Source organism: Panulirus ornatus, chromosome 22 (genome assembly GCF_036320965.1).
Source record: "Panulirus ornatus isolate Po-2019 chromosome 22, ASM3632096v1, whole genome shotgun sequence".
In the NCBI taxonomy this organism is placed as follows: domain Eukaryota; kingdom Metazoa; phylum Arthropoda; class Malacostraca; order Decapoda; family Palinuridae; genus Panulirus; species Panulirus ornatus.
In genome coordinates, this window is record NC_092245.1 from 13,515,904 (window position 1) to 13,543,024 (window position 27,121).

At 43.1% G+C, this 27,121-nt stretch overlaps 1 protein-coding gene and 1 long non-coding RNA gene across 2 annotated transcripts in view; one reads left to right on the forward strand and one right to left on the reverse strand.

The window, feature by feature from the left end:
* Positions 1–27,121, forward strand: part of LOC139756564 (homeobox protein abdominal-B-like) — a 217,365-nt gene that overhangs the window by 24,339 nt on the left and 165,905 nt on the right. The gene's annotated exons all lie outside the window — the stretch shown is intronic.
* Positions 6,798–27,121, reverse strand: part of LOC139756565 (uncharacterized) — a 75,530-nt gene continuing 55,206 nt past the window's right edge. The window contains exon 3 of the long non-coding RNA XR_011714381.1: positions 6,798–7,038. This is a non-coding gene — a long non-coding RNA (uncharacterized lncRNA). The remainder of the gene's footprint in view (positions 7,039–27,121) is intronic.

The window sequence follows — 27,121 nt, forward strand, 5'->3', positions numbered from 1 at the left end:
TAGAATAACTTACGTACGCAAGGGAATACACATTCCGAATACACAAATACATATGGATACGTAAAAGAAGTCATGATACATAAGCATGCTATTAACTCTGCACACCAGTCCCACACACACACACAAACACAGTTGCAAGAGCTCCCCTGAGGATCGAACCCACGTTATCCCCCGTAGGATCAAACCTCCCCAACCACACCGTAGACCTCAGCATTTCTCGAAGGCCCTTACCCATCACCCGTCGCCAGTAAATACCTTGGTCTCCCCAGCTAGCTACCACGTGCAGTCCGCCCCCCCTCCCCTCCTCCTGGTTATCTCCCCTCCTGGCGGCTTCAACCTTCACCCCATTAGTATGCCATCGGAAGTCACCTCATTTCCTGTGAGCTTCCGACGAGCTGTAATTTTTTGGTCCTCCCGAGCCGTTTTCTTCACTGTGGTGCCGAAGGCAGCGCCGGGAAGCGACCATCTCCCGCCGCTGCCTCTCTTTCGGCGAGGCACAGTCACACACACACACACACACACACACACACACACACACACACACACACACACACACACACACACACACACGTAAGGGCTGTGTCTTTTGTGAGTCTCCTGCACATGCGCTCTCTCTCTCTCTCTCTCTCTCTCTCTCTCTCTCTCTCTCTCTCTCTCTCTCTCTCTCTCTCTCTCCTTCGGAGACTTTAAGGTCTTTAACAGGAGCAACAAGAAGTGTTAAAGACAGCTTAGAATTCAAAGTGAAATTCGTGCCAGCAGAGCCATTGGCAGCAGAAACAGCCGCGGTAACAGCAGCAGCTGTAGTTGTAGAACAGCAACAGCAGTAGTAGTAGCGGCAGCAGCAGGAGAGACAGGGGGCCTAAAAAGTTTAGGCCTAGTGAACACCCTCCCCCTCTTGTCTGCAATTCCCATAAGACTGACTCTCTTTTTTCTTCTTTTTTTCTATGTATTTTCGGTACTCTTTACCCTCGTGTTCTCCCGCTTCATCACCATTTCTTTCTCTTCCTGTATTGTATCGTAAATTTTACCAGACTCTTAATTGAGTCAGATATCGTATTTGCAAATTACTTGCATTTAAGAGAGAAAGAATCTGAGAAGACTGATGAGCCTATGAGGTTCTTCAAGTATAACAGTGGTAGTCAACTACCATACGAGAAATGGAACTTTGGAATGGAGGTACCTGACACTCGAGGTGAGAAACGAAGTATACTGGAACCTTCGTAAACATGATCTTCGCTGGGAATTCGTCTTGTGGTCTAAATGGTGTTTCTCTACACGGGAGTACATGGGATGGACAGATAATAGGAGACCTGGTGGTCCACGACGATGTTATCTGCTGGAGGATAGCACATGGGAAGGAGAGATAACAGGAGACCTGATGGTCCATGTGGAGGTTATCTGCTGGAGGATAGCACATGGGAAGGAGAGATAACAGAAGACCTGATGGTCCATGAGGTGGTTATCTGTCGGAGATGAGAAACTGTCCTCAGGTCGTCATCTTATCTCTGGTAGAAACAGGATAGTACAACAGAAGGCACGAATCACTGAGAAAATAAGACATAAGTATCTTCCAAGAGATAAAGCCTATATTGCTTTATATATCATTCCTCGCTATACGCACTGAGGACCAGGGACTATACGTATAGGCCTGAGAACATATACACACACCGGCCATCCCAGGGATCCTATCATCTCATGTCTCCCTTTTCTTTATGGTCGTTGATATAGGCCTTTTTAGCGGTGCCTAGCGAACGTGTGAAGGTCAGTCAAGTCCACAGTATCAATCAGCCTCGTACGTGACTTAGAGCACCATCCACCGGCAAATATCTTTTTCCTCAAGCGTGCAAGCGAGCGTGAAAGCAGGGAATCTACTGCATTAAAAGCTCTTTAATCTTAATCTCACTCAGTTTTTTTCTTCTCACTTATGAATGAGTGGTGAGACATACAGGAATTTAACATTAATTCCTTCTTATAGTTGCTGCGAGTGAGGATGTCTTTGGGAGGAGAATCAAAAAATAGAAAGAAGAGGAGGAGAGAGAGAGAGAGGAGTAAGGGTTTATAACTCGGTGGTATCAGCTTACGTGAGAGAGAGAGAGAGAGAGAGAGAGAGAGAGAGAGAGAGAGAGAGAGAGAGAGAGAGAGAGAGAGAGAGAGATCAGTAGGAATAGATTTACATAATGAAATGAATGACTCTTTGGCGTGAGGAAAGAAGACGACACATACACACCAGGACGAAGCTGGACCACGGAGGGGTGAATGGTTTGCCCATCAAGCTAGGGGGGGTCTCGAACCCCCTACATCCACCCACCTTAAGCCATAATGAAGGTGACACAGGACACGTTAAAGTAGCATAAACTGGCTCTGTTTTGGCAGCAGGGTCTCTACAAATAGCAATGCCGTCGATGTATCATGTACAGAGACACTCATAACGCTGAGAGGATAACAAACATGGTTTTGTGTGTGTGTGTGTGTGTGTGTGTGTGTGTGTGTGTGTGTGTGTGTGTGTGTGTGTGTGTGTGTGGAGCAGACGAGGCCAATCACCTGATGGCTGGGCTCGCGATGTGGTTATCTAGAGCAAGCTGCCCCCCCCTCCCCCCATGAGTGTGTGTGTGTGTGTGTGTGTGTGTGTGTCTGAGAGAGAGTGAGAGAGAGGGTGGAAGGTGGAGGGGGGGGGGGGCTGAAAGGAGGTGAGTGGACAGTGGGATGGGTGGAAAGGATGGGAAAGGAGGGTACAGACGGGAATAGATAAAGGCAGGAGAACGGGGGCGCGTTATAGGAGAGAGGTGGCGAGGGTTTGGGAGGCGGTAAAAGAGAGAGAGAGAGAGAGAGAGAGAGAGAGAGAGAGAGAGAGAGAGAGAGAGAGAGAGAGAGAGATGCGGTATGTGTTGTGAGAGTAAGTGAGAGTAAAGGGGGATTCAGGGACACATTGCCAGGACAGTAAGGGAGGATTAGAGAAGAAGTTACGTATATGTGTTTAAGGGAAGGGGGTAAAGGGAGCGATCCAGACAGTAAGGGTGGATCTCCAGGAGGTAGAAGTAACAAAGGTAGGGTAAAGGAAGGGCTCTATATAGAGTCATTGATGATAAAGGGAGGTGAGAGGGAGGGAAGGAGGAACCGTTTCAAGATCCCGAACATTGTTCGTCGTATAAACCGCTGGGCTCTGGTCCAAATGTGGCGCGTGGTACAGTACACTGAACCCTGTGGTGTGTGGCAAAGGTCATGAAACCTAATCAATCATATTTTTTTTTCTTGCGTTGAATGACCTTGCTCTGTTTATCATAACTACTGACCTTTCGAATCGGTTCTCTCACGGTCGTATGAGAGACAAGCGGGATGCTGAGATTGCCTATGTATGGTAGGTATACATATGAAAATTTTCCCTCACACACTGAGCAGAGACTGTAACTCCAACAATGAAATATCTGTTGTCAGAATGAGTGACATGGCTGACGAAATGGAGTATGTAATGTGAGGCAGCAAAACGTAGAAATGTACATTGAGATCTGAATTTCCTTCTTGCGTCTAGAAATTTGCTTCGTCTCTACCACGGCAAGACTTATGCCGGTAACACTGGAGTGAGATATGTTATGCTAATGCAATTCCAGACCTGGTGAAAAATGTAGTTTCTTATTTGGATGGGCTTGGCGAGCCTCCGGTACAATGGCCAATAAGAATTTATAGCTCCAGGTTACTATATATTTATGTATTTTTTCCCTCCCAAGCCCAAGAAAATTTTGTTCGAAAGTTCCGTCCAACTCTAGAGGGATTTTCGTGGGTGTCCTTAGTGGCGGCGGTGGTTTTGTTTCGATGTTTCACTGTGGAACAATGAAGGAGAAGACGAAGGTTGGTTGTTATGTTACTGTAGACAGCAGCCGCCTGGGGAAGTACAGCCCTCCTGATGTACGAATGTTGAAGTGATGCCGAGAACTATCATACACCCTCCGTGTCATGATGGCTGGTCTTATATATTCTCCATGATTGAAACCAAGCTGCTGGGGTAAACCAAGCTGCTGGGGTAAACCAAGCTGCTGGGGTAAACTTGATATCATACCCTGCATATATATCACACAACATGTTTTCCTTTTCTCCATCTCTCGTGTTCATGTTCTTTCTTGTCCTTTCCTTATCACCTTTCTCGATATCTTCATTCAGGCCCGTGACCTGTGGACAGAGTCTTGGGAGTATTATACCCAAACAGCTGGAGAATCGGGTGACACACCCTCAAAAGGGGGTAGAACTTTTGCAGAGGGTAATTTTTAGACTTGTGCAACAACTGGCTGTGGGTATTTTGGCTCTGGGGAAGTTGAAGAACCAACTGTACAAACACCTTCTCCCCCATCCTCTTACCCGCGCGCCCGCGTATGTCTCCACCAAGACCCGCATTTTTGCCACGCCTGCGGAGGGCAAAGGTGGTCAGGAGAAGGGGAGAGCAGGAACGAATGAGGAGGGGAGATTTAGAGGAGGTCTAATGGGGAGATATGTGATGGGGGAGGAGTCTCTAAGTGGGATAGTAGCTTGCGTCTGGTGTGAGATGGGAATAGGTTGGGTGAAAGAGAGAGCTCCATGGGGAGGAAAATATATTAAGAGGATGGAAGGGAAGGAATACAGAGTGAGATGCGAGGTTTTCAATGGAGAGTTTAAGGTTTAAGGGAGTTTCAAAAGGTGTTCCTTGAAGGATGAAGAAGTTTTAGGGGATATTCTCGGGATGTAAAGGAAGCGAGAGAAAAAATACTTGCAGGGTAAGATCTCAAAGTGGGGGGAGGCCATATCCAGTGAGAATATTTGATGAGGAGGAAGTTGCAAGCTAGAGCTTGGGTAGGAAGTGGAGGTTCCATGGGATATTTTAGAGTGGAATTCGATGTGTTAGTAAGGGGAAAGGCAGACGCAAGATTTGAGGATGGAATATAGGTTTTAGAAGGAGGAGGAGGAGGAGAAGAAGAACTATTAGAAATAGGTAGAAAATATGGGAATGGAAGACTGCCGTGGGGTTGTGGGTCAACCTCGTACTGGGAGGAGGGGGTTTTAAGGGCTAGGGTGAGTGAGTGAAATGGGGAAGGGGGGTCTAGGTTGAAGAAGGAAGTTGGGTTGACACCAGTTACTTCGGGTGTTGAAGGTGGAGGACTGGCTGGCGGTGGCTGTAGGCCCGACTTAAGCTGTTTGCACAAGGTGACGAGTTACACAGAGTTGCCGTCTTCGCTGACTGACTTCGAACTTCTGTGGAGGCTGGTGACGTGCATACGTGTGTTTCAGGTTGACCTGGCTTCTGTGTACATTGCAACGACTGTATCTTTTTCTTTGGCCTTGTTGAATTTTTACGGAGTATTTCTCTCATTTTTTTAATGAATAGATTACTCTCTACATATGTGAATAGATTTCTATCTACATATATCTACATTTATGCTCAGACAAATAGTAAACATTTCTTAAAATTCTTTGAAACTTCACTCCATAAAATCTAGATGCTTCAAGAACGAAAGAAAACGAGAAAGCTGTGATATTAAAGTTTCCCATTTTTCCTCTACTGATGTTCCTCGTCTTGCCTTAAATGAGAAACTTCTCAACTCCCAGAGGACCTGAGAATCAGACTCCAGCAGATCCTCTCCCTCTTTAAGCTTTTGTTTTTGTCAGGATGATGGAGCGTGCTTCTCCTCCGCTTCAGCCTCCATTACCCTACAACGCCATATACACACTCCTTTCACCCTGGGTAAAAAAAAAAAAAAGAACTATAAAATATTCTACTATCGCTTTTGGGAACTGCTGACGAAAATTGCCTCCTGCTTTATCATGCGTCTTGGCTTTCTTATCACGCCCCCTTCTTTCCTCTTCTTCCCCTCCTCTTCCTGGGGGCCCTCTGGTGCGGTATTCCTGTAAACAAGCCGGAGGGCCACCCCACTCCCGTAGGAGGAAGACGGGAGATAAGAACGGATCCCTTATCGGTGGAAGCGAGGGAAGGGGGAGGAAGGATCCCTGAATATGGAAGGAGATAAATGCTGTCCTTAAACAGATTCCCAACAACCGACACATGGGTTGTGGAGAAGAGTTTTACCATGATGTATAGGTAGGAATCTGAACTCATAGGCCCAGGGGAGAATGAGGATCTTATTTTGTATAAGTCGACATAAAATTGGAATTAGATTCTGTACAAGTCAACATAAAATTGGAATTAGATTCTGTACAAGTCGACATAAAATTGGAATTAGATTCTGTACAAGTCGTCTTAAGTTTCGATAAATTGGAATTAGATTCTGTAACGTTCAGCAGAGGAAGATGTTGTTCATCGGAATCCCACATCGTACAAGGGGCCACTCCTTTGGAGTGAGATGGTCTTCGACAATACTGTTCCTCTTTTCATCAACATTAAGATAATATACAGCCATGCAAAGGTGATTTTTCACTCGCGGTGTAGCCTATACATATATATACACACACATTATAAGTATATGAATAGGGGATGAAAATAGCATTTTCTACTTGCATTTATTCATTGATAGATGGTACAATGTGTGTATATATATATATATATATATATATATATATATATATATATATATATATATATATATATATATATATATATATATATATATATATACACATCTGATTATCTACAGATGACTTGAATCACAAATAGGTGATATCACACACTATCGACGGATTGGAACTTGTTATCCAGTGCGTTGCATAATCAGTCAATCCCTTACAGGTGAAAACAATTTTAAAAGATATTCAGGATATCAAATTCCAGTGTCTTTTTGATCCGATTTGACTTGTTCTATCTTATGTTGCTCTCTCTCTCCTCTCTCTCTCTCTCTCTCTCTCTCTCTCTCTCTCTCTCTCTCTCTCTCTCTCTCTCTCTCTCTCTCTCTCTCTCTCTCATTCGACCTTCTCCAAGCATCAGACCCCCTGATATAATACCCCAGAGGTCTTGATTAATTAAGCAGTTGATGTCGTTAACACGTCTTGGTCTCCAGACGTCGGCTGGCAAACTCCAGGCCAGACCACAGCCCCCAGCCGGTTCTCCACGACCTCCCACAACACCTGCAAAAGAAAATGGTTTGAAGTTAATTGGAGGAAACAGTTGGAGGGTTGACACCTCATATGGAGGTTTTTATTTGATTCTGAAATACTATCAAAGGATGTCTTACGGGCCTGAAAGGGAAGATTTCTGTTAGATGTTTTGTGAATTTTTGATGTTTCGAAATCAATTGGTTACTAGAGAAAATTACTGTTTGTGTTCTGTTCTCCGCACACACACACACACACACACACACACACACACACACACACACACACACACACACACACACACACACACACATAGACATTTCTTTGAGAGATGTAGAGATAGCTCAAGCAGAGAGCGTGAAGTGAAATCAAGCGAGAAACTTATCAAAGAAAGAGGTAAAGTTCTTTTCTAGTATACGACAGATGGATGACTGGAATACCCTCAAAAAGAAAACTGGAAAGGCGGACAGTGTACAGAAGCATAAAAAGTTGTATAATGGTAGAGAAAGTTCAAGAGACTGGGACCCAACTGGTGTAAGACTCCTCCCTTTACAGTACAAATAGACAGATTACATAGTACGTATACACCCATCTACACATATGAAAAACAACAACAACAACAACAACAACACTTCCTTTTAACCCCATCGCTTCAAAAAAGTCACGAGAGCAAATGAATAGAATGAGGATCATCTTGCGTCGCAATGGGAGAAGATGTCCCACAATTATAAGACTCTCCCTGCCCCCACAGTTATAAGACTCCCCCTGCCTTGCCCCTCAGTCATAAGACTCCCCCTTCCCACACAATTACAAGACTCCCCCTGCCTTGCCCCACAGTTATAAGACCCCCCCTTTCCCCACGGCTATAAGCCTCTCCCTGCCTTGCCCCACAGTTATAAGACAACCCCTTCCCCCACGGCTATAAGCCTCTCCCTGCCTTGCCCCACAGATATAAGACAACCCCTTCCCCCACGGCTATAAGCCTCTCCCTGCCTTGCCCCACAGATATAAGACAACCCCTTCCCCCACGGCTATAAGACTCTCCCTGCCTGGCTACAGGCGTAATATCTAAATATTCATAATCATCATCAGACTCAGGTTACTCTTCAGGAAACCCAGCACCTTACCAGCACGAGGCCATTACGCTCCGAGGCCATTACGCTATAAAGGCAGGAGTTTCCTTATCATCCCAACGTACACATGGTAGTTATCATCCCAACGTACACATGGTAGTTATCATCCCAACGTACACATGGTGGTTATCATCCCAACATACACATGGTGGTTATTATACAAGGTAATAATTCATGTAATGTCATAGAGTAACCCGAGGATCTCCACATAGTAAGTCCCGTGAGAGAGTGGAAATGTCTTTGAATGTGGTGAGCCAGATTTTCATACTAAGCGACGATACTTTTTGATCTTTGAAGAAAGCAGAACAGTCGATTATCTCATTAATGATGATGATGATAATAATAAGTATTGATTCAAATGATGTATTTCATTAATGATGATAAAAGATGTGTATTTAGCAGTTTAGATTTTCAAGCCATGAATAGCTCCGGCGAATCTTTATATAATTCGAAAAATAGCAAGGAATATTAAATCATATTTCAAGATATGTAGAAAAAGAAAAAGAGACGCTTTATGAATATCCTTTGATTTTCCACCATGTCATTTGCAAGTATGAGTTACAGTATTTAGAAGCGTTACGGACTAACGTCTTAGGTTATCATGGTGGGAATGATGCCAAGATGCCTAACTCTGGCAAGTCTTATTTAGCAGAAAAATGGATATATGAACGAGCTTCGCTGATATGATCCGGGATACGAAAGCCGTCCAGCCAATTTAAGTTTTACGATCTAACTTTTTATTCAGCTTCCAATTGCTATGGAAAAGTTCATACCAACTTCACGAAAACAATAATGGATCTCGCCATTTTGATTCTTTCTTTTAGAGGGGGTTGGGGATGGGGGTGGGCGTTCTAAATTGAAGAGCTTATGCCCTGAAAGAGTATGAGGGAAAAAAGGATGCTTTTCATGCTCGGTGTCTGAATGGCATTGCTTGCAGTTGTAACCTGCTTTCATAAGTCCATTGTAATGCACTACTCTCACCATGGGTGTATAATGGAAATTCACCATCAGAAAAAGACTTAGAACCGCATCGCTTTGTTCGAGAGCAGCTCTTCTCAACTCGAATTAGTAACTCTTACATCCCTGGGGGGTGTGGTTTCAAATGGGTGTATTGTGCCTGGTGGAACTGTGTTTAGGACTCGGTTGAAAAGGTGATTGTCTAGTGGCGAACAGTCATTACGGTGTGTATATGTTTTTGTTAATGTCGTGTTTGCTTGGGAGGGAGTAAGTTTAATGAGTAAGCTTAGGTCGCTGAAGCGTAGGGTAGTTACAAGCTTTTTATTTCTACTTTAGGGTTGGTTACGGTGCAGTTTGAAAGGGAAGGAGGAGGAGGAGGAGGAAGAGGAGGAAGAGGAGGATACTGCTTTGCAGAGAAGTGAGTACCAAGCATTCTTAGGTGAGACTGGATTGGAAATAATCATATATATATATATATATATATATATATATATATATATATATATATATATATATATATATATATATATATATATATATTACGTTAAACTTTCAGGTATGGATATTACGTTAGTTGAGGTTGTCTGGTGAGAGAGGGGGTATAGCCGCTGACGACAACACGTGAACTCTGCATAATTAGGAATGTGAGGTCGTTGAGCCCCGCTGCCTTACATAACTCGCTCCCTGCGCCGCCGCCCAGCCTGGGTCCTGTCTTGCCACCCCGGCGGGATAAACACTGCCTTCTCCCCCCCCTACCCCCCTCTACCATCACCTTCTCCCCATCTCCCACACCCGCTTTCCTTCTAATCCATTCTTTCCTCTCTAGTTTACTCTTCTTTCCCTTCTTCCTCCATCTTTATCTATAGCATCCTTCACCCATTTTCTTCTATTCCATATTACCCGTATTCTCCATTCTTTAACCATTTACCAACCTTTATATTAGCTTCAATGTCCTCATATACCATGTACATTACCAGCATTCTTTCGCCTCCTCATCTTCTCTCACATTCCTCGTGGTTCATTCCCTTTATCTCCGTTTAATCTTCCCTTCTTGCATCCTCTTCCCTCCAACGCCCCTCTCACCCCTCCACTAGCCACTCCCTCCCTCCCTCCCAACAACTCAGTACTAGGTGGAGACCCTCTCCTTAAAATCCCCCAGTCCGCCACATCTCTGGCCCAGATAAAAGCTCTCCCCTGATTTGCTTATGTGTTGGAAGCACTCATCCTTATCTCCCTCCTCGTCCTTTTTTAGCATACCTCGCGAGCTTAAATAGATGCTCTTCAATATGCTTCTTAAATGGCGTACTCTTCACCTGCTCTTCACACTCCAGAGTCCTGAATAAATTATACTCCCATCCTAAAGGATGGGCTTTTCGCCTCACCTCTTAGATGGTACACCCATCAACCCCCATCCTGGATGGTACACCCATCAACCCCCATCCTGGATAATACACCCATCAACTAAAATGATTATTTTCAGTACAGTCAGCTGCCCTTCGACAGCTGGAATGTTTACACAAGGCAAGTGGGCTTAGAGCAACGAGGAATCCACTGTGGGGAAGACGGTCGTTTAGTCACACGTCGTCCCCTGTCTGGCATATATATCAACTTCCCCCCATAATATATTCTGTCTGTCACCCTCTGAATCAGCCATAAGGCTATCAAACACCATTTTTTACCCTTCTGGGTTCATATGTCTCTTGGAAATGTTTCAGATCAGAGTTTCATTTTCATATGTTTCACAGACTAATAACATTCGCAGGTAATTTCGAAGAAGTTTTGTTTTTAGATGTTTTCTTTTTAAGAGGTGGGATCACTTTTCCTGGGATAGACTGAAGGAGGGTGATATCAAAACCTCGAACTGAGTTAGAGTCCCCCCCACACCCATCTCCTGGGTACTCTCTCACTGTTCTCAAATGCTGAGGACGACTGGGGCTGGCTTGTCACACACTCCCCTGAGAATAAAGACGATTCACTTGATTAAAATACTTTAACAGGTTTAAAAATGCAGACACAAGGCGAGAGAAAATGGTGAGGTGGTTCCCAGTCACCTGTTTCTCCTCGTCGAAGTAATTATACTTCTACTTCGGAGATAAACTCGGGGTTTATGGATTACTTGTTGTGCCTCGCGGTAGAGGGCTCAGTAAAGCTCCCAAGATCAACAACAACAACAACAAGCGACCGTGTTACTTAATATTCAACAGCCCCTCTTGTCTCCATTCATTAGCTTCAACGGGACCAAGTACCTTTTTTTTTCCCCTACTTTAAAATCTCGGTTCAACAAACAGTGGGAAGACCAGAACCAATGCGTGGTTTTGTATCCATAGATGAAAATAAGGGGTGGAAAGCTTTTCGTTTTTACCAGCGGAACGAGAAAATGATAAAAGTCTCTTGTCTGCTTGATTCAATTAAAAGGGATCAGAGGAAGATTGGACGAACAGCAGTTTAGGATATTTTCAGTCGGTCGGGTCTGCGTAAACCAAGAGAGGAACTCCCTCGGTAGCGTCAAATTGGCTGGCTGGTTTGGGGTTCCCCGTGAGCGATGAGGCAGGTGGGTCGTAAGCGGCGTCGGGAGGGAAGCGTGTCAGAGCAGCTGGTCTGGCGGCGAAGGAGGGGGAGGAAGAGGAGGAGGAGGAGGAGGAGGAGGAGGAGGAGGAGAAGAAGAAGAAGAAGAAGAGGAAGAAGAAGAAGAAGAAGAAGAAGAAGAAGAAGAAGAAGAAGAAGAAGAAGAAGAAGAAGGGTTGGGGACATCGCTCCGTCGACCCGTTGCAGCCACCCTCCTGCTCATGAGGACGAGGAAGACAGTACGTGTACACGACTCTGATCCCTCATCTTCAGTGTTTATATACTTTTAGAACTGAAGGATATCTGTAGTGGTAATAGTTCTAGGACCAAGACCGTGCTAAGAATAAGTGTGACTTCTGCAGAAGAAAAAAAAAGAATGCTGTATCTAGTGTTGATAGATTAAGAGGTGAAGGAGATAGGAGTTGTTTTTGACATTTAGAACTTCGCTTGTGAGAATACATTTTCAAGGGGAAGCGTGTTCTGAGGGCAAGTCTCTTGTTGGGTATGTTGGTGTCGCAGAGAACTTGCCTGGGTGTGAGCGTACGAGGCTGGGTAAATATCTTTTAGCAAGATCCCTGAAGGTAACGTGCACTCAGACGCTGAGTTTCCGTATGTAATACCAGCAGGAGAGACTGAACTAGATATATCTTCCTCCCTTCCTCTCCCCCTCTCTCTCTCTCTCTCTCTATCTCTCTGTGTCTCTCTTCCTCTTCATTGTGTATTCTCTGTAAGGCGCTAACATCTGGGAACATCGCTACAGCCCCTGTACCCATTTTCGTTCATAAAGTCACTTAATACAATTTTATTCTTTAAGTAATCATGAAAGAAAAGTAATTTCGGAATTGGTTAGGGTTCTGTAATCAAAACAATTGTACTATTTTCGTGGATTGTGATTCTGACTGTCTTTTAAAAGACTTTAGATCTAGGAACTGGGTTACTGATGTAGATGATGACAAAATACTGCTTTGGATAACGCATAATTCTCGCTTTTCTTTGTCATTTCCTTTTAAATCCTAACTCAGTGAAGAAGAAGAATTGAAAATCCTTTTGAAGTTGGAGAGGTCAGAAAGTCAGGAAGGGATCTTCTGGGTCAGTGTGATCTTGGGAGTGTTTTATGTCTATATAATTACATATAATTGCATATGATTATGTATTTATATGATTATAAGATTATATGATGATGCATAATTATGCATAGGTTTATCATAATCCTCCATTTACTGTTGATTTTTCTTCAAAGTTTATGGGCCTAGATACGAGGCTAATCTCTGCTTGTTTGTCCAAGAGCTGAAGTCAGCCTCTCAACATATCTTCATTTGGTTTATGTGGCGATTTGAAACCTCGAATTCCATTTTTAACCCAGAGTCGCTTACATACCTTCGTTTGTTTGCAAGTTTTAGTGGCAAATGCTCTTAGTGATGGAATTTATGGTGGGTCTGTCTCTCTCAAACGAGTTTGGGGAGGTCCACCACAATTTTCATTACTATCATCAGTACAAAGTTTTTCTTTCCTTTTTTTTTTTTGGTCTTTTTGTTCTTACTCGCCAAGATCTGGATAAGAAGAACGAGTCCATTTATTCTTCAAGTTAGATAATACAATTTTCATTGGCTGTGTCTCAACCGTAGTGTAAAAACTGGAAATCATTTATACCTGTTTGAAGCGGATTATTTTTTTTCGTGTTTTATGAGCAAAGATGCGTCAAAGCGCATTTGTATACTTGCAGTCGTGTGTTGAAATATTTGATTTTACGTGTATCTTTGCCTTGAAATGCTCGGTTGTACATGCATATATATATATATATATATATATATATATATATATATATATATATATATATATATATATATATATATATATATATATATATATATATATATATACTTTGAGGTATATATAACTATACGTGACTCCAGGCGTTGAAACGTACAATTATTTGTGCCCATAAGGAATGAATCATATTTTTACAAGTCTTTTAGTTGTTGAAGCATATGACTATAAGAGTCTATAGGCGTTGAAGCATATGATTATACGAAACTATAGGCATTGGCTACACTTGCCCTAAATGCTTTGAAGCACATCTATACGCATGTGTATGTGAAGATGCGTCTGTCTGTATGATTATCCATACGCTAAGGTATGTTGGACGTTAGTTGAAGAAAAGGAGGAGGAGGAGGAGGAGGAGGAGGAGAGGAAAAAAGGGAAGGAGAGGGACGAAGAAATGAGGAGAAGAGGAAGAAGTAATGATGGAGGAAGAAAAAAGATCAGGGAGAGAAGAGGGTTAGATTAGATAGGGGAAGATTCCTATTCTTGATTTTGAATTCCTCGTTGTTGTCATAATCTCTTGATATTAGATACACCAAGATGTCTCGCCATATATCAAGTTTCTTGTTATCTTGGCGAGAGAAAATACAAATACGTCCAAATCTCGCATCGGCGTCTGTTGTTGGGGTGAATGGCTGATCATCTGACTGACCTTCAAAGAGAGAGAGAGAGAGAAAGAGAGAGAGAGAGAGAAGAGAGAGAGAGAGAGAGAGAGAGAGAGAGAGAGAGAGAGAGAGAGAGAGAGAGAGAGAGAGAGAGTACCCTAACGTCATTCATAAATAAACTTACATGAGACTGCAAAAGTTGAGTTATGTATCACTTCCTCAGAGGCCGGGCTTCCCAGAGCCCAGTGTAAACAAAGCCTCCGTTCGTCTTGGACTTAACTAAACGCAAAATTCTTAAATTTAGGTAAAATAATAAGCTAAAAGAACCCTAATCTTAACAAATAGATTTGGAAAAACTGGATGTAAAATGCGCCGAATTCGGATGAAACCTAAAAGAATGATATTAGAAATGATAAAAGGCTGAATATAAAGAGCCAGAGGGTCAGGTTAGAGGTCATTGTAACCAGAGGGTAGGTTAAAGGTCACGGTAACCAGAAGGTAGGTCAAAGGTCACTGTAACCAGAAGGAAGGGTCTTTGGTAGTGTTAAGTGCAAGTAAAGTCCTGTGGGTCAAGCAAGAGCCGTTGGCTCAACCTTCTCATAACAGCTGCTTCGGAGGACCTCCAGCAATAGACCCCCACCACCCACCTTTTACAGCCAATCAGATGGATCATAACTTCGAAATTGCTCATCCAAAAAGTTGTTCAGCTGCAAACAATCTTGCTGTACCTTAGCACTGCAAACCCTATCAACTTTCGAGACTCTTGGATCAACTTAAGAATATCCTGTGTTTACTCAAGTTTTCTAAGAAAAAAAAAGGAATATTAAGGTAAAAAAAAAAGAAAAGGGATGTTGAGGGACATATTTTGACCGATTGCCTTAAGGCATCTGGGACTAAGGAACCTCTGCTAATGTTCTTGATTTGGTCACAAATAATTTTCCTTGATTTTTCCGTCGTTCATATTTCTTGTGTAATTTCCCTCGAAGGTTTATTGGTCCGCAGTCGGAGATACAAGCACGTGTGGTGATGCCTGCTAAACTCTCTCTCTCTCTCTCTCTCTCTCTCTCTCTCTCTCTCTCTCTCTCTCTCTCTCTCTCTCTCTCTCTCTCTCTCTCTCTCTCTCTCTCTCTCTCGTTGTCTTGCTGAGTGGAAGAGGAGAGAGCACAGTATTCCTCATGCGTGGTGCAGACTGCGACAAAAGGAAGATGTGTTTCGTCTTAGATACAAAAGAGAGTATTATTTAGACACCATCAGTATAAATAAGATTGATAATCGCAATGATAGAATAGTGGTGGTAATGATGATATTGATAATGATCATGATAATGATGATAATGATAATGATGATTATTGTAATAATAATAATAGTAATAACAACAACAATGATAATAATAATAATAATGATATAATGATAATAATAATAATGATGATGATAATGATAATGATGATAATAATAATGATAACAATAATAATGATTATTATAATTATAATAATGATAAAAATGATAATGATAATAATAATGATTATTATAATTATAATAATGATAATGATAATAGTGATAATAGTAATACTAATGTTCATGATAATAATAATGATAGAAATAATAATGATAATAATAATAATAATGATAATAATAATAATAATAATAATAATAATAATAATAATGATGATAATAATAATAATAATAATAATAATAATAATAATAATAATGATAATAATAATAATAATAATTATAATGATAATGTACATTATGTTACTAAAAATAAGACTTGATCATTTAGAGTGTTGTGAACAATTAGAATTTTGATGTATTAGGTCTTTGGAAGGTGTGAAGTTCTGATGAAATAGCACCTGTGCTGCCGTAACACGGGTGAATTCGGTGTTGGATAATTGATGTAGGGATGAATTAGCTCTCGGATCATTGGGACAACGATGGATTAGGTCTCTCGGACAGCTAAGGGTAGCGATGGATTAGGTTTTGGATAATTGAATTTGCGATAAAAAAAAAAAAAGAAAAAGAAATCAGCGTCTGGGGTAACTCAGGTATGGGGGATATCTTGGATCACCTTAAAGGCGACTCACTCGCCACCTGGGCGGGTATTTACATAGGTAATAATACTCGCAATAAAGCTTGATGGAGCTCTTTATTACCTTATGTGATATCATGCCCCCATAGATAAGTCAAGTTTTATTGATGTTGACAGTTAAACATCCTTGTATAATTGCTATATAAAAAGATTTTATAGCGAGGATGTAATCTTTTTTTCTTCTGATGTCTGTTTCTCGTGAAAGATTCCAGGCATAAGGCATCGCCACGAGCCTTCAGTTCAAACCTGATGTTTATGGAAAGAGATAAATATGGCCCTTGGAGGAGAGGACACTGGGAGAGGAGGAGAGGACACTGGAAGTAGGAGGAGAGGACACTGCAAGAGGAGGAGAGGACACTGGAAGAGGAGAGGACACTGAGGAGAGGACACTGGAAGAGAAGGAGAGGACACTGGAAGAGGAGGAGAGGACACTGGAAGAAGAGGAGAGGACACTGGAAGAGGGGAGAGGACACTGGGAGATCGAAGGACTTGCTTCCCCTTGACAATACACAGGTTAAGTCAGCGTCGAAATGAATTTCAAGACATAATAACAATTCTAAAATATCAGATTTATCCATTGGTAAGAAAAGAAATATCTGGTGATGAGAATTGAATTGGTGGAGTCGAAATGTATATTGATTCTCACATCTCTATATCCTGTCTATGTCAATTCTTCTATCTCTATACTCCAAATTTTATTCTAAGTCTAATGCAGTGTTTACATTAGTGTCTCAGTGAAAACAAGTTAAGATATAAGAGGAGAAACATGAGAACAGCAGTGTCATGTGAGTACGTTCCAACAGCAGAAGTAGCAGCTGCAGAAGTAGCAGCAGCAGAGGTAGCAACAGCAGAAGTAGCTACAGCAGAAGTAGCAACAGCAGTAACGAATCAGTAATAAATTTAACATTTTCCTGGAGAGCCACAAGAACTAAATCACGAGCAGTGGAGAGGCACGAGTGACTGTAGCGAAAGTCTTAGGATGAAAATAAAGATGAAGGAAAAAATTATCATAAAAGGCGGCAGGATGAACGGTAGTATAAACAGAAACACAACAGGGAAACAGACAACAGCAGCGGTAGTCACAGCAAGTGTCAACTGCAACTATGACAAAAAAACCCAAGTATCGGCATAAACACCAGAAACAGAGAAGAACAATAAGAGAAAGAAATATGAACACGGATATCAGAAGAAAAAACAGAACATCAGTAACAGGGGAGGAAAATCAACAGACTAGGGCAGTATTAACGGCAGACGAAGTAGTAACAGAGCAGCAACAGTAGACGAAGAAATACAGCAGGGACGGCAAGCGAAGAAACGATACAGCAGCAACAGAAGACGAAGAAATAGCACAAGAAGCAATACATCAGCAACAGTAGAGGAGGGAACAACACAGCGGCAACACAAGCAGCAGCAGCAGCAGCAGCAGCAGAGACGAGAGGAGGCAGAAGCGGAAGACGCAGACTGGTCGTCTGTGAAATCCCCAGTAATAGCCAGTGTTGGGGATTACTTGTGGGGCGGAGATGCAGCAGCGTGGAGCCAGCCACCGCTACCAGACCCCAACCATCGTCCAACCTCGTCATATCTCTCACTGCGCGTCCTTGTCGCTGCCTCAGGGGATTGTTCTCTTGGGGGTCTGGGATTGTGTAAGACCGCGGGTTGGACTCTTCTGTAAGGGGGTGTCTGGGACTCTGAGTGCTCTCGTAGGGCTGTGGATTGGGGACTTGTTGGTCTCTGGATGTGTGGCTGTCAATGTTCTTGTAGACTGTGGATGAGTTTGTTCTTTTGGGTGTTGGGTTGGGACTGTAATTGTAGGACTGTAGAAGGGGTTGGTCTGTTGAGGTCGAGGACTCTGAATGCTCTTCTGGGATGGTGTATGGGTTAGGTTGTGTTCTTGTGGGCTGTGGAGAGAATGTTTAGCAGTCCAAGGAATTTTGATAGCTGTTGTTGTGATCTTTCTGTCGGTCTAGATTTATAAATGATTATGTGGACTGTGATTGTGGCTATTCTGATGGCCTTAGGCTTTCTTGTTTTGCGATCTGAGATTACAAATATTATTGGATTTTGAAATGGATTAATGTGGGAGGTGGTGGTTGTGATTCATCTGAGGCTCTGCCAGTCTTGGGCTGTCAGTGTTCTGTGGTTGTGATTTACGTGAGGTTCTGTGGGCTAGGGGTTATGTTCGCTTTTTCGAGGGACATGGAGATGTGGTTTTTATGAGGTTGTATCATACTAAGGCTTTTGGTTGTAATTACATCATGAGGTCGTCGCTTTGTTCTTTCTGTGGTTGTGATTGTGAGTACCACAAGGCTATAACTTGAGTGTCCTGGCATTCAATGTATAAAAGTGCAGACTTCACGCTCAGTGAGCAACTGATTATGGAAGGGATTTTTGCATTTCGTTAATTGTTTGGAATATCAAGATATAAACATATTGTGGTACTGTATACTTGCCCTGTATGTTCTCCCTTTCTCTCTCTCTCTCTCTCTCTCTCTCTCTCTCTCTCTCTCTCTCTCTCTCTCTCTCTCTCTCTCTCTCTCTCTCTCTCTCTCTCTCTCTCTCTCTTTCCCCTTCTCCCTTACCTTGTGTGGCTACCATCCTCCCTATCATCATGGACCCTTGTTCTATTCTTTCAGATTTCCATCTCCTCATCTATTCTTGGATGATACTCAAAGGTCCGTGATGATGCGGTTTGGAAAGAGATTATTTCTCACGGTGGGAGAGTCTACGTAGAGTCCCATCTTTTTTTTCTGTCTCTCTCTCTCTCTCTCCTCAGAAATACATTACTTGGCACGGTGGCTCTTTCCCTCAAAAAAGAACTCATGCATAAGCAAGCTGAAAGCGCTGGGGAACACGCATTGGTTATCTCGCAGATGGCCCGTTTATCGATGTGTTGCCAATAAGCAGTCTAGGTTTCCTCCACAGCTGCTATGCATTCACTGAAATACGGCATTATTTACATATCTAACGAAGCCAGAGCAAGATCCACGCGCGTCGTGCAAGATACAAGTGACAGTCACAGTCAAGTGGATGTACAAACCCTTTCGCTAATCCTATCTTCACTCGTAAACTATTTTTTTCTTCTCTCTCTCTCTGCCTCTCGAACACACGCGACAAACGAATAATACCCCAGACTCCATCTATTTATATAATAAACTCTGGCTCGACTCGTGGATGAAACGTGTTTTGAATATCATTATGTAGCCTCAATGAGAATGAACCTTGGGCTTTGATGAAAACTCACCCGTGAATGATGATGATCAGTTCTCAGTGTAGGTAAACCACGACTTTACGAATTCCAGAACGGTTCGATGTATACCTCGGGTTCGAAATCAAAGATGAATCATGGTTTGATGATGCAGAATGAATCACTTGGACTTCGTCCCTGACCGAAAGACTACATTGGTTCACATATCGAACTACACCCGCAAGAAGACGTGTTTCACACACATCCAAAAGGATCTGATCTTCTCGATCATATGCTTGAGAAGATTCCCTGATCGTCCTCTTCCTCCCCTCCTCCTGCTCCTCCTCCTACTTCTCCTACTGCTGCTGCTGCTCCTCCTCCTCCAGAAGTCCCACGAGGCAGGCGAGCCGAGAAAGTTTCATCCAATCTCCCGTGTGAAGAGGCTGGTATCTAGCTCATTCATCAGCATCACCATCAGGACTTGGGCGCACCGGAGGCGTCTATTCGAATGCATGATTCTTGCCAGTGTCCCAAGGGGAGCGCAGGGCCAGCAGAGCGAAGGAGAGAGGAGAGAAGAGAGAAAGAGGGAGGGGAGGAAGTCGAGAATGGGTCAAAAGGAGACACGATAGAGGAGAATATGCAAAGGGAATGAGGGCGATAAAAATGGGAAGGGGATGGGGGAAGAGACAGATGTAAGGAAGGAAAAGGGAAAAACACAGGGATGGAAAGATGGAGAGACAAGAACGGTGTAGGGATGGGAGATGGAGCGAGCACCGTAGGACACAAGGTGGATAGGCTAGATAATATCAGACACATTCGAATAGTCACAACATCTCTCACGAACGGTGTCTGATTCCCCGACGAGTATTGGCTTAACCTTATTCATATCGTGTACGAATATCTTTAACAGGGAATCAATTTCCATAAACTTCACACAGCCATGTGTACATGTCTAGTCAGAACCCCACGGAGACAGTCTGCCGCATCTTGTATAACACTGTCTTGCATTTCAAGAATTTTTATCTTAAGGGGACGACAAGCGGCTCTGGCGGACGTCTCCTTGCATACAGAATCCTATTTATCCCCGAACTTGATGCCATCTACACTTCCATTTGACAGAGGGAAGGATTATTGGTAAAATACTAACTGGGTCCCGGGCCAGTCATCCAGTCAACTCTCGGGAAGAACAGGGCGAGAGATAGAGAGAGACCCTGCGAGCCAAAAAGATAATCTTATCTCCTCTGGGGAGATAAAAAAAAATCTTTTGTTTACATTTTTTCGCCTGATAAGGATATTCAAAGGGGATGAGCGATAAACCCCTCGATAAGAGTAGTTGGCTCTGTATATGTGTGTGTGTGTGTGTGTGTGTGTGTGTGAGAGAGAGAGAGAGAGAGAGAGGAGAGAGAGAGGTCAATACAAGATTTTGCTCTGAATCAAAACACGTTTCGAAACCTCTCTAGTGAGCGTTTCGTTTTCATCTCAAGCGTACGATCCACGGGAAACGATGTTTCATCAACTCCAAATGGACAGATAGGGAAAAAAAAAGACAGACATACAATCAGACAGTCTAAGAAATTGTGGACGGGCTTTAAAGACAGAGCTCTAGTTTGGTACATGCACAGCAGAAGAGAAGTTATAGACGAATTGGCTAGAAGGAGCCTGCTGGAACCAGTGTATCGTCCAAATAACAAAATGATGACGACGATTTTTTCCATTCTGTAACTTGGGGTTGTGCACTGGTCGTCTTGACTGGGAAGTGGGCGACCCTCACTATTCATCAGATGGTGAAGAGTTGTCTGTATACACAGGTCCTCAACTGACTTCTGTCTTCAGCTCATTAGATAACTTCTGAAGCCGTCCTTTGTTTATATCTGATGGAGGGGTTTATGTAAGTAGATGATGGAGTGACTTGCGAATGCTACTAGTGGGGGAATAAGTAGTTAGATTATGGAGTAAGTTTTGCAGACGACCTCAGAGAATGACTCTACATAAAGCTCGAGAACATGAGTTGTATAAGTCCCTCATAAACTGACACTGTGGGTAGTCACTCTTCAGCTTCTTGTGGGTAGCTGATGGACTGGTATGTGGAGGAAGCTGCTGGACTCACATTTGTAGAGTGGTATTGAGGTTACTTACGTAAAACAGCTGGTGCGAAATACTGTTTGTTGGTATCGACTGGAGTGACTTCTGTTTGCATCAAGATTCCAGACTCTCGTAAGTAGCTTTTTGGAGTGAGGTCTGAAGACGACCGTTCATTTACTTTTTTTAATAGGTATTTGATGGTCTGAGTTTTGTAAATAGGTCGTTGACTGACCTCAATAAGCAAGTTATAATTCATAGTCTTCTTAGGTCGTAAAAATGGCGTATTGGAAGTAGGACTGGATAAGAAAAGAACAAAGACCTTTAGTCGTTTCGCTGGTTGATTCACAAGATGTATATATAGGTCACAAGTTGACCCGCCTCACTGGGGAAGATCGTGAACTGACTCAGCGTGAGGGAAGATATGAAATTACACTCTTGACAACCCAAGTCTCCATGTGGACTGGTCGCAACAAGGGTCAGTACATTGTAGTCAACATGAGTGAGTCTCCTAAAGAAATTCATTCTCGTTGTTCAAAGTCCTCCTATGTGCCCTTAAGGATTACTTCGTTGAGGATCGACAAGCCTTTGCTTGAATCCTAGGAACTTTGAATTCTGAGTCTTTGACTTTGAATGAACAAGAGACTGATGGAATGTGCTCTTCGTGGTTAAGAAAACAGGGGGTACGTACGAGGTCGGAGAAGCAGCAGAGATCCCACAAGACAGAATTGTTTAGATGGGTAGCATGATCGTTGGTATATTTTACCTTCTTGCGTTTCTCTTCTCACCTCTTTATCTCGTCTTACAGTCTCTGTCCTCTGCTACGTTCATCTCCCTCGATCTCCCCCTCTTTATCAGATGAAAATATACAAAAGTCTCGGCTATTGTTACGCTATCTAGACATATGAGGCACACTAATGCAAGGGAATAGAAAGGACAGTGTCTTCAATGACTGTGCTGTGGCATGTCACAATGTAAACAACAAGAATCTGTTTGACCGAAACAAAAGGTAAAAAGATGAAGCCAGAAGGTGTATCAAGGAGTGTTTAAGAAATCGAAGATGCATATAAATGGCATATGAAACTATTTCTGGAGATCCTCAAGGGACAGCATTATCCTCTATGATGGTCATAGTCACGAAACCTGCCTAAAAGACATAATTATAAAACCAGTGTAGTACGGTATAGGCTCAGAAGGCAACAAGAAAAGAAAAAGGAAAGAAGACTAAGATATAATCTACAACCAAGTATACGAGAACTTGAAGGAAGTCCGTGATGAAGAAAATTTGAATAACTGAGTTTATGTGAATATTTGTGACACAGGAGTTACGCCTTACAAGGGGTCATCACGAAAGGACATTGGTGATGAAGACAGATCCTTAAGGGTCAGGTCAAAGGTCATGCTATTGTATTCAATAGTTGCAGTGTCGTGCTCACTGGATTAAGACCATGACTCAAGTATGACCCTACGACCCAAGTTTATGACTGAAAGGCTGCCTGCTTCTCCTCATCCCCACACACCCATGCATGATCCTTAGATCCGCGTCTAAGAGGACGTACAGAGACGCTGAAATAGCCACCTGTATCACCTAAATTCTTTCCCACATTTAATTCGAACACTTCCTTCAGAAATAAACATTCGCATTTAAACCAGACACCAGGTCTTAACCGCATACCAAAGGCTGTTAATAGAACGCTTGATTCTAAACTCGTATATCCGCTTTTAGATCGAATCCCCGATTTAATCGAACATACACACACACACGCACACGCACACACACACACACACACACACACACACACACACACACACACACACACACATAGGAGTATTCAAATCACATGATGTCCCCATTGCCTTCGATGCTGTGCCATCTAGTGGGTCTATTAATAGCTCCCCCCCTTCCCCCAAGTGTCCCAGTCCCTTTTATTCGGACCTCCGTGAGGTTGGTACACGCTTGGTATTAAGAGAAAATACCACATCGTTTAAACGCCCCCGGAACAAGCCGCAAACTGTCGCGATTTCACTTTATATATAATCTGGCTTAATAAATCGCAAGGTTTACAGGCCAGGCCGGTGTGAGACCTGTTTTAAAAGCTGTTTATTGCGACGAAGGTGTCTCTCTCTCTCTCTCTCTCTCTCTCTCTCTCTCTCTCTCTCTCTCTCTCTCTCTCTCTCTCTCTCTCTCTCTCTCTCTCTTCTCAACGAATGACTTTATCATTCCTCCTTGCAGTGGAGTATAGACATAATCGTACCACCTCCCATATTCTGAGGTGGATATTTTCAATTTCTTTCCCCGTGTGCGTGTGTGTGTGCGTGGACAGAGAGAGAGAGAGAGAGAGAGAGAGAGAGAGAGAGAGAGAGAGAGAGAGAGAGAGAGAGAGAGAGAGTGAGAGAGAGAGAAAGAGAGAGAGACGGGGGAGCCACACTGACATACACACGCAGGAATGTGCACAAAGGATTTCATTGCCACAAAACAAGACCCGTACACACTTTTTCACAGCAGCATTTGTGTTCCTGTGTACCTTTGTCAATATGAACCTCACAACCTCCACACTCGTAATGAGTAGCAGTTGTGGTGTAGGTGGTACGTATGAGTAAGGCTTTATATATATATATATAATCAGGTGGTTTAAGACACCACGAGCTCATGGTTTGAAGACCAGGGATAGATATATATTTCTCCCTCTATATTCTGGTACCACTATAGCTTTAAGATAGATAGGAGGTGAAAGATGTCTCGTTTCCATATGGATATGTCTTGCTAATTCTTTTCCAAGAACGTCTGTTTTCAGAAGATAAAGAAAATAAAGATAGAGAAAGAAAAGGAAAAGAAGATAAAATATATAAGATTAATGAGATTAATTCTTACAGAAGAAAATTCTGTAAGTCAAGCAGTTTACTTCAAAATTTTTTCTTTTTCATTCTTTGTTTTCGTTTTCTTTCCTTCCTCCTTCTCCTTCTCCTCCTCCTCCTCCTCCTCCTCCTCCTCCTCCTCCTTCTCCCTAAGAAAACATACAACAAGTCCCAACTCTCTGGGCGGGGACGTCGCACACGGGCTCAGGATACGTGAAACGTATCTTCTCTACATATATATGTATGTATATGTATGTAATCCGTCACCTTCCCCCTCCCCACTCTTCTCCCCGAGATAACACATGCTATGAATTTAAGCCCCCGTTCCGTCTCTTCCTCCACCACCACCACCACCACTTGGGTGCCTTCCAATGCCTTGGTGTGGCAGTGGTGGTGGTGGTGGTGGGGACGGGGTTGGGGGGTGGGGGATGTGGCAGCAGCAGCAGCAGCAGCCCAGGTGTGGGCCACGGCTTCTAACGTGTTGCTGTATCAGGTCTGGCCCGCCTGGCAAAAAATATTGGGTCCCCGGCATATGGCCATCAGGATCCAATATCCCCCAAAACGAAATTTCAGCCTTCCCACCCCAACCCACCAACCCACCCACCCCACCTCTCTCTCTCTCTCTCTCTCTCTCTCTCTCTCTCTCTCTCTCTCTCTCTCTCTCTCTCTCTCTCTCTCTCTCTCGGGACGACGTCGCAGGGAAGGCTCTGTGTTTGTGTTGTTGAGGGAGCACTGATGACGCTACCAGATGGGGCGATGTGATACGGGAGATGACTGAGGAGGAGGAGGAGGAGGAGGAGAAGGAGGAGGTATAGGTATAGATGCTTCCATACGGGGGGAATTATCTTCATTCCATTCCTTCTTCTTCCTCCTCCTCCTCCTCCTCCTCCTCCTTCTCCTTCTCTTCCTCCTCTTTGTAGACGATGTTATGAGTTCCTCGTCCTCCACTGAATTCATAATATAAAGCCACAAAAAGAAACAAAAAAACTGTGATATTAAATTTCCTGGGGATACGTGCCCTTGGAATTAGATTTTTTTTTTCCTGTTCGTCATATGAGAGAGGAGGAAGGGGAGGTGGGGGGAGGGGAGGAGGGGTCTGGGGAGGTCAAGGGGAGGTCAGAAATATAAAACCCGTGACATATGGCGCCACGAGACAAGCAGAGGTAAGACGGAGTTCATCGCCCGGCTTGTGAAGGGTTATATCCCCATTGATAAAGCCCAGGGAAGTCGACCCAAGAAGCTGCACAAGATTAACGTTGTTTTGCCCCTCCAAGTCTAGTGAGCTGAGTTGCGCCAGGCATCCGCGATGGAGGAAGGAGGAAGAGGAGGAGCAGCAGGAGAAGGAGGAGGAGGAGGAGGAGGAGGAGGATGACGAGATAGGAAAAGAAGAGAAGGAGGGAAAAAGAGGTGAAAAAATGATTATTTTGGGTGTGTCAGGGAAGGGGAGGAGAAGCAGTTGAAATATTTACCATAAATTAGGAGGGAAATGTGGAGGAGTAGGAAAAGAAGGAGGCGGGAGGCGACGAGACATGACCCTTTGGGAGACGAGGGAGCAAAGCACACAGGTTCTTTGATTGATGGAGGTTTCTTCCTACCTAAAATGGGGACACATAATAGGTGCCTGATATCTAGTGCCAATGAGAGAGTGGCTTTAACGTATTTTCTTTCTGTCTGTTGAGTCAGGACGACGAAAAGTATTGTTGCACAAAGGGAAACGACAGCTTGTCTGTCTGGTACTGTTCATCACGCCTCTCCATCTCTTACCTACTTGTTCTTTCTCATCCATTCTTGTCATTTCTTCATTATTCATGATCTTTTCATGCACCGTTTTTAGCTATAACTCTTTAAACCTCTTCTTATTCACATTTTCTATCTTCATTTTCTCCCTGTTATTCCCATACTCTCATCCCTTCCTCGTCTATTTCCTTTTTCTCCCCCTCCTTCTTTGACGCGGTAGCTGCTTTCTCTCACCACCCACCAGCCGACCCCCAGTCCTCCTCTTTAAGGTCTGACCAACTCAGCTGCCAACCCTTATTACTGATGGAGCGACCGAGAGTCTCTTAAGGGAGATACAGATCAAAACATTCTTAGTGTCTGTTTGGAATCCTGCTTCGCTCACCCTCTTACCCCCATTTTGTCTTCTATCACACTACCAGGGTCCGTGCTCGTCTCCCTCTGAGCTCAGGTCTTGGTCTGTTATTGCCTTCAAAGCGTCGCTGATTTTTGGAATCACTGGGGTATATCATGGGTATATCATGGGTATATCACGGATATATCATGGGGCGATGGATATTGCGAGATGGTCAATTTGTTCGATATATTGTACTCGAAATATACGTAATAGTAAACATGGCTTGAAATCTGTGTTTAGTTTCGTATATATATATATATATATATATATATATATATATATATATATATATATATATAGATAGATAGATAGATAGATAGAGATAGATAGATAGATAGATAGATAGATAGATAGATAGATTGATAGATAGATAGATATAGATAGATAGATAGATATTGGTATATATATATTTATTACATCATACGCCATAGGGGACAGAATTCACAGAGACACGCGAAGGAAAAACCGAAAGTGATTAGAAAAAAGGTGAATAACCGGAAACACTTGCCATTTTATGAAAAACGTGGGACGTGCCGGGGAATTTTGAGCCTCATAAAAGAAAATGAACACACCGGAGCGGCAGGGAGAAACTTTGGATAAATTAGATTTGGTCAAGATGTATATTATTTTCATTACACACTAGATCCCTCTGGTCTACGTGTCTCTCATTTCCTTCATTCTTAGTCGCATTCGATTCCA